Source organism: Falco naumanni, chromosome 7, assembly GCF_017639655.2.
Source record: "Falco naumanni isolate bFalNau1 chromosome 7, bFalNau1.pat, whole genome shotgun sequence".
Lineage (NCBI taxonomy): Eukaryota > Metazoa > Chordata > Aves > Falconiformes > Falconidae > Falco > Falco naumanni.
In genome coordinates, this window is record NC_054060.1 from 37,116,359 (window position 1) to 37,123,439 (window position 7,081).

At 52.0% G+C, this 7,081-nt stretch overlaps 1 long non-coding RNA gene across 1 annotated transcript in view; it reads right to left on the bottom strand.

Annotated features, from left to right (window-relative positions):
• The window catches only part of LOC121091362, a 49,919-nt gene extending 45,350 nt beyond the window's left edge, over positions 1–4,569 (bottom strand). Inside the window, exon 1 of the long non-coding RNA XR_005828912.1 lies at positions 4,357–4,569. This is a non-coding gene — a long non-coding RNA (uncharacterized LOC121091362). The remainder of the gene's footprint in view (positions 1–4,356) is intronic.
• Positions 4,570–7,081: the final 2,512 nt, after the last annotated feature.

Below are 7,081 nucleotides of genomic sequence, written 5' to 3' on the forward strand. Positions count from 1 at the left end.
GGGATGGAGAACACACAGCATCCTCACGACCAGATACGCCTGGCCCGTTGGAGGAGGGATGGATGTTTCACCATGTGACATAACTCTGTACCACATTGGAGAAGAGAGCCAGAATGTCCTCTTCCTCGCCTGGCTGAGCAAAACCCTCTCGTGTGGTTTGCCCACGCGCCATGTCCCAGCACGGGGAGGAACAGCTTCCCTGAGGTAGGGGTGGGGAGGAGCAAGGCTGGGAAACCAGAGGCTGCTCTTGCCTCTCCAGTGCCTGCCCTGCAGCCAGCAGGGCTAAGCTGACACGAGGAAGGATGTAATCTGCTCCTGGTTGTTTTATGCTCAAAGCACATTACTTCCTTCTGTGGAATAAGAGGATAGTCATGGATGTCGTTGTGACTCATAGTCTCCTGGGGCAGCACGGCTCTGTGCCATGCCTATAATCAAATGACCCAGGGGGTGAATTAGGAAGGCTTTTGATGTCATTCTCTGAGCGCTGCACCACAGGAGACAAAGACTTCTTAACGTAACGTCAGGCTATCTCTTAAACATAACCATGAAACTAACTTTGACTTGCCAGCAGCTGGTACAGGCAGTGGCCTCCCTACACCGCTCTGGCACTTAGCATAAGAAATGTCATTATGTGGGTGGATTAGGCAGAACCTGTCAAAGTTGTGTGCATGTTCTGTGGCTGTGTTTCCTTCCCTCAGCTAATAACGCTGAGGAGATGGGGAGTGGGTTGACACATTTTCTGGCATGTGTCACGTAACCCAGTGAAGTGGAGGACATGTCAGCCACAAGACTCTTCTGCTTTAGTAAGTCACAGGCAGAAGTGACATGCCACACCGGCTAGCAGCTTTAATCCTGTATGTATTCACACCGCTAGAGCCTTCATCATGGTTTCAGCTTCCCCAGGGCGCTCTGACAGAGCCAGAGGTATATTTGGAGAAAAGGGTAAGGAAATGTATCCAGACATACATTGTTTAAGCTCAGGGAAGCAGCAGTAGACAGATGCATTTGCATAACATGTTACCTACAGACCCCGAAGAGCTTTACAAGTTGACTGACATGATCTCTGTAAGAACCACTGAACTTGGCACAGATGTACAGGTGGAAATATTCAGTGGCTGTTTTGCGGTGTGCAGAAATGCTCCATACCAGTTCAGCAGATGATACAAAGAATACCCACACCTGATAGGAAGAGGGTTTTAGGACAGAAGATTCTAAAGCAAGGCAACCAGAAACTAATGAAATTTAGGACAAAGTCACTGGTTCTGGCTCCCTAAACTGGTGAGAGGACAGCTGACATGAGTACTGAGGTAAAAGAATTTCCCAGGGTCCAGCACAATCTCAAGGTAAATCATCCTCAGGGGAGCAGGGAGGAGCTGTGTATTCAGTCTCACAGAGAAGCCTGGTTTTGCACAGCTCCCTGTTTAAAATCTGTGCCGAGGAGATGTGGTTTAGTCCCTGGGCTGAGGCAATATGCCAGGTGGGTTCCTCAGAAACCACCATCAGAGTAACAGAAGATGGGACAAGCATGTCCACCCAGTATGACTGAAATGCCATCTCCTGTCACTGCCAGTATGTTGCAGCTTTGTTCAGCTGTTGGGGGAAGACACATCGTCTGGGTGTCAGCTGCATATCATAAAACACACAGGTCACAGGTCTGATGTGACTTCTAGCACGGACAGCACCCAATTCACCAGCAAGAGTTACTGTACTGTGTTTTCCTGGTTAACTCCATCCCAGCTGAAACCAGGACACTCATAATTTAAAAAAAAAACATAATAAAAATGTAGGGCCAGCAGCTTCTGCAAGTAACTACAGGTGAACAACAACTGCTACTCTGTTGGAACATCTGTAGCATCTCAGGTCAAGAAAGGCCATCCCCAGGGGCCGTGTCAAGGTTCCATGTAAAACTGAAGAGCAGTAGTTGCATAAGCATAAATATTAGGTGGTAAAAATATAGCTTGGCAGGCACAGAGGCAGCCAGTGTGGACAGAGGAACTGCACAATCGCTCCACGGGGATGGGGGTGCTCCTCACTTCACTTGCTAGTTTTGAGCCACAGCATGGCATTGTAGTAAGGGGGTAACAGAAACTGCCTGGTAGCTATGCCTCTTGTAGACACACATCATCTCTCCTGGTGCCGGTGCTGCCCCTGTGTCAGACACAGCTGATTAGCCAGTCAGTCAGCTGGTACCTCCTATGTGGGGCTGAAGAGCTGGATGGGACCTTGAGGGACTGCACCAGGATGCTCTGAGGTGCCAATTCTGCCATAGGGGAGGAAAAGACAGAGGATAATGCTGAGACAGGAGATGACTCTGGCACTTAATTTGTGCTCGCCTGCACTGCCTGACATTTGTGTGAAGCTGAGACAACCTGCATCAACATGATGGCTGACATGGAGTTTGTATTGTCCCATGATCAACGTGACCCTGCTCAGATTGCCAGATAACGTCACATCTCCAGTTGTGTAACACTGCCACGCTCTCTAGATCCTGGGCCTGCAATCATTATTGAGCTGACTGTTTGTGTACTGGGGAGGGAATTCAAACATTGTTAATCAGTGGAAATGTTAGCTACGTGTCCTTTGGTGGGAGTAAAGCAACAATTCCTTCTACATGCAAATACTGGAAGTAGGAATTCATTGGAGAGAAAGAGTATGTGCCAGCAGGGATAAAGGAAGAGCTTTCATTTCTGTATGAGTACACGCCGTGCAGCGTACACAGCAGTGTTTAGGTAGATACCAGTGTTTTGTAAATGAATGATCACATAACTTACAAAAAAAAAATAATCCACTGCTGCCATGATATTTTTGATTTACAGCCAAATAAAAATTAAGCGAAACCCTGCATGTTCATTTATTGCTTTTATTTCCCCCCACCTTGTTTGTTTGCCTGCTTTCTTGTATAGTAATGTGTATATTGTTTGGTTGCTTGTTTGTTTTTCTTTGAAATAATTTTGCATTTAATTTTCTGGACGCTTGCAGAGCAGAAAGACTAGTAAATGTGTATGTTTATGCACCTTTGTCCATGTACAAAGACTGATGGATAGCTAATAAAATGCACAACTCTGCAATCCTTTCAGGCTTAAGATCCGCAAGCAGAAGTTGTGAGTATTCAAATAAAATAGAACTGATCCAAAATGTACGTATTTAGCTTAGATAATAGCAGCCCCCAGATATGTGCTGCTTTCTGCATTTGGAAATCTGTCAGTAGAACAAAGAGCAGGATATAGTAAGTCAGGCTGTCCTAAAAGCTTTGTGTGATAGACACACTTTACGGAGTTAGTTCCATTTCTCTCACATTTCAAAAGCAGACTCGGAACCTAATTATCATGAGGACAAATGCCACAAAATCATTTTTTGTAGTCAAGGATTGCAATGTGTTTTAGAAATCAGAATATATGTTGAAAGAACACAGTTTGTCCCAAGGGTTCCAGTAGAGCTGTAAAGCTGCTTCTTGTTCCTTCCATTTGAAAAACTATTCCTGAATAGTCACTCTGCATATGGATTTTTTTTTACTATGGTTTTTTTTTGCTATTTTTCAGGGAGAAAAAATGTAAATGAGCTGTAAACCTCGTGTTGTTCTGAACTCCTTCTCTCCTCTTTCACCGATGAGTTCATCAAACAAAATTCCACAAGAAACAAATGTTATTATGAGATTAGCAGAATGAACGCCAGAGTTCAGATACTAAATGTTTTTTTAAAAAAACAGTGGGCTTAATGACGTGAAGGAAGTTGTAGTTTAAACATCAAGGTCAATTATTTCGTTAAATATTATTTAAAAGTTACTTGCTTTGAAACAAAACCAGAGCTATCCATTTCCCAAAAATGCAAACAGATAATTCTGCCCCTGTTTGTCAGCTTCACTAGATAACTTCTATTTGATCTTCAAATGAAAACAGTTTCTGTTTCAGATTTATACAACAGGCTGCCTGTAAAAAGAAAAAGATCTTAAGGTTGGGCTGCTGTTTACTTTCCCTTCTAATCCTGTGAGAAGATTTGCATAAGAAAAGCAAGTAGGTTGGAGTCCAGGTTTTTCTGTCTACATCGAAAGCATGAGGATCAGCCAGTCCTCCCCATTTATTCAGAAAGAAAACAATTGCTTTTGTAAGTCAGGTGAGCAGGAAATCTTTCAGTAAGTTCAGCAAGATTCCTTTAAAAGTAACAGGAGCTACTTATCAAGACTAAATGGAGCTTAGTTAAATAATTATAATAGTCAAGCACTCAGAGTCTAAGCCCTAAACCTGCCAGTTCCAGGTATGTTTCCTTATGCTGTATACTTAGTTTTAAAACAACATCCAGAATTGGTATTTCCTGGATCCTGCAAAGCAGCCCCCTTGTATCTGCAGGTAGCTTTCTCACCGTTTCTGACAGCATCGGTCTCATTTGGGCTGTCAGCGAGCAGAGCAGTTCCCGGTGGTGATGTGAGCTCTGGGTGCCACAACCCAGCGAGTGTCCCCAGCTCCAGGTGTGACCCCTGGAGCAAACCAGTTAACTCTGCTGCAGAATGGGAATATGGACCCATACCTACAACAGTGCTGTGAAGCAGAATACTTTGTGTGCAATGTACTTGGAGATGCCTTCAGTGTACAGAAAGGCACATTATTATTTTATAGGAAGAGGATTAGAAGGGATGTTTGGGATCATGGGGTCAAGTCCCTTGCTGTGGGTGGTAACCACCACATCTCAGAAGCTGGTTCACAAACCAGTCCAATTCCATCTTCCAGCGGCTTTCATTCCCTCCTGCCTGTGGAAGGCCTTTCTGGGTCCTTACCACTCTGGTGGGGTGAAGCAGCTTTTCTGTTTCTAGTTTAATCCCTTCCTGGACAGTTTGAACCAATTCTTTCTCTTATAATTATTTTATTTGGGAGGAGGGGAGGGAAACTGTCTCATAATTTTAAGATTCATTTGAATTTTCCTCTGAGCTCCAGACACCTGGTGGAAAGACGCCAGCAACGCTGTAGGCTGGTTTGATGTACCAATAAAAATAAAATAAAATTTAAAAAACCCCCACCAAGTAAGAAAAGCACCATTCTTAGAAAGCCTCCAGTGTTCCAGCTAGAGCACAAACAGCTTCTTATTTGGGACTCTCCTCGGGTAAATCAACAGCCCCAGGGCGAAGGGGCCGCGGCTCTTGTGGTCTCGCGCAAACCCAGACGCACACCCCGCCCGGGGGGGGGGGGGGGGGGGGGGGGGGCACGACACACAGGGGAGGGAGGGAGGAAAGGGGAGGGGAGAGGGAGCCACCCTCAAACCGCGGCTGAGACCTCGCCCGAGGGAGCCGACGCTCCGCAGGGGCGAACCACCGGGGACCCCCCGGGCCCGCGGCGGGACGCAGGTCCCTGCCCGCCCCACCGGGCGCAGCACCGCGCCCCCGGGCCCCGCCGGCGGGGGGCAGCGCGGAGCGGCCGGGCCGCAGCGGGGCTGGCCGGGGAGGCAGAGCCGCCTTCTGCCCCCTGGCTCGGGCTTCCCCCTGCGCAGGGGGCGGGCGCCTCCGCTGGAGCGGCGCTCCCCCGGGCTGCGGGTGGTTTTTCGTTTGTTTGGATCTGACCTTTTTCCCCTGCCGCCTCCCGCAGGCCGCCCCGTTCCGCACCGCGGCCCCCAGGGCGGGCGGGCAGCGCTGCCGCCGGCTCCCGGCCGAGCCCCGGGCACGGGGAGGAGCAGCCTACGGGCTGCGACGGTGGCGAGCAGGGGGGATTCGGGGGCACCTCGCCCTGCCCGGGGTGGGAGAGCGGGGCTGTGGGTCCGTGCTTCTCGGCGTCCTGCGCCCCCTCTGCCCGTGGGTGAGGCCGGTGCGTGTCCCCCGTGGGAGCGCGGTGCGGTAGCAGCGCTCTGCCCCCGCGCGGGCCACGGGCTGCGGCGGAGGGGCAGGGGCTGGAGCCCGGGGCCCGGTGGGCCATCGGGAAATGCCGCCTCCAGCCCCGAACCGAAGAGCTTCCAGTCCGCGGCTACACTTGGCTCGACGGGGGCGGAACGAGCTCCCCCCACCCCCCCAAACAACGACACCCCCCAGCCCAGTAAGGCTGAAGCAACAACCACCAGACGCCGTCGAAAAGCACGGTCGAAGCTCGGTACCCCCAAAGAAAACTGAAAACCGAAAAGGGAGCGAGCCAACAGCTTCGCCAACGGGCACCCCTGAAACAGCGGGGCGAGCCCAGCTCCCCGCCCGCCCGTGCGCAGCGCCCCCAGTCCCGGCCGCCCGCAGGGGGCCCGGCGCCCGCGGAGCCACCCCCGCCCTCCAACCCCGCCCGCCGGTTCCTAATGCCCACGGTGCAGCCAGATGCCCCGAGTGATAACGGGGCCGGGCTGGGGGTCAGCTCCCGAGCCCCGAGTGGTAACGGGGCCGGGGTGGGGGTTGGCCCCCGAGCCCGGTGACACTGAAACCACAAAACAGCTGCAGGTTAAGGTCAGGGAGCGCGCTCGCTGCGAGAAGCGCTGCCACAGCACCTGCGGGGCGCCGGGCACAGCGGCGGCAGCAGCGGGAGAGCCTCCCCCGAGCGCTCCCGGAGCGGGGAGCGGAGCCGAGGAAGAGGGGCTTTTCCCGGGAAAGGGGGGCGGCGGGGGCCGGGACACCGCGTCGCAGCGCTGTGCGCGGGCGGGCCGCCCTGGGGCGCACCTTGCCCCCCCGCGCAGCTCCGCCGGGACCTGCGCGGCTTTGCCGCGGGCCGTCGTGCCTGGCCGGCTCGCGTCGAGCGAGAGCCTTTCCGGGAACCGGCTACTAAGAGCTCAGCGGCTGGAGCGGGGCGGGGGGAGGGCGGGGGGATGAAATAAAAGGCTAAAGAAACAGTGCGATTTTGGGACCAGGACCAACTCCTAACGTGTTACATAAAAGCCACGGGCGGTTCTTATCAGCAAGCCCGGCCTGAAGAGGAACAATCCCCAGGACCGGCTCCAAAACAACCCTGTTAAAGGAACAATTGTGAAATGCCAGCTTCCCACCAGAGCATGAACAGCAGGAGCCGGGCATGTCCTGTCTGTAACCGGGCTTCTGACAACCAACAGCGAGGAGGGGGGGACGGGAGGGACGGGGGGGGGGACGGGATCCTCTCTTGACAAGATTTATCAAGAAACATTTAACTGGGCTTTA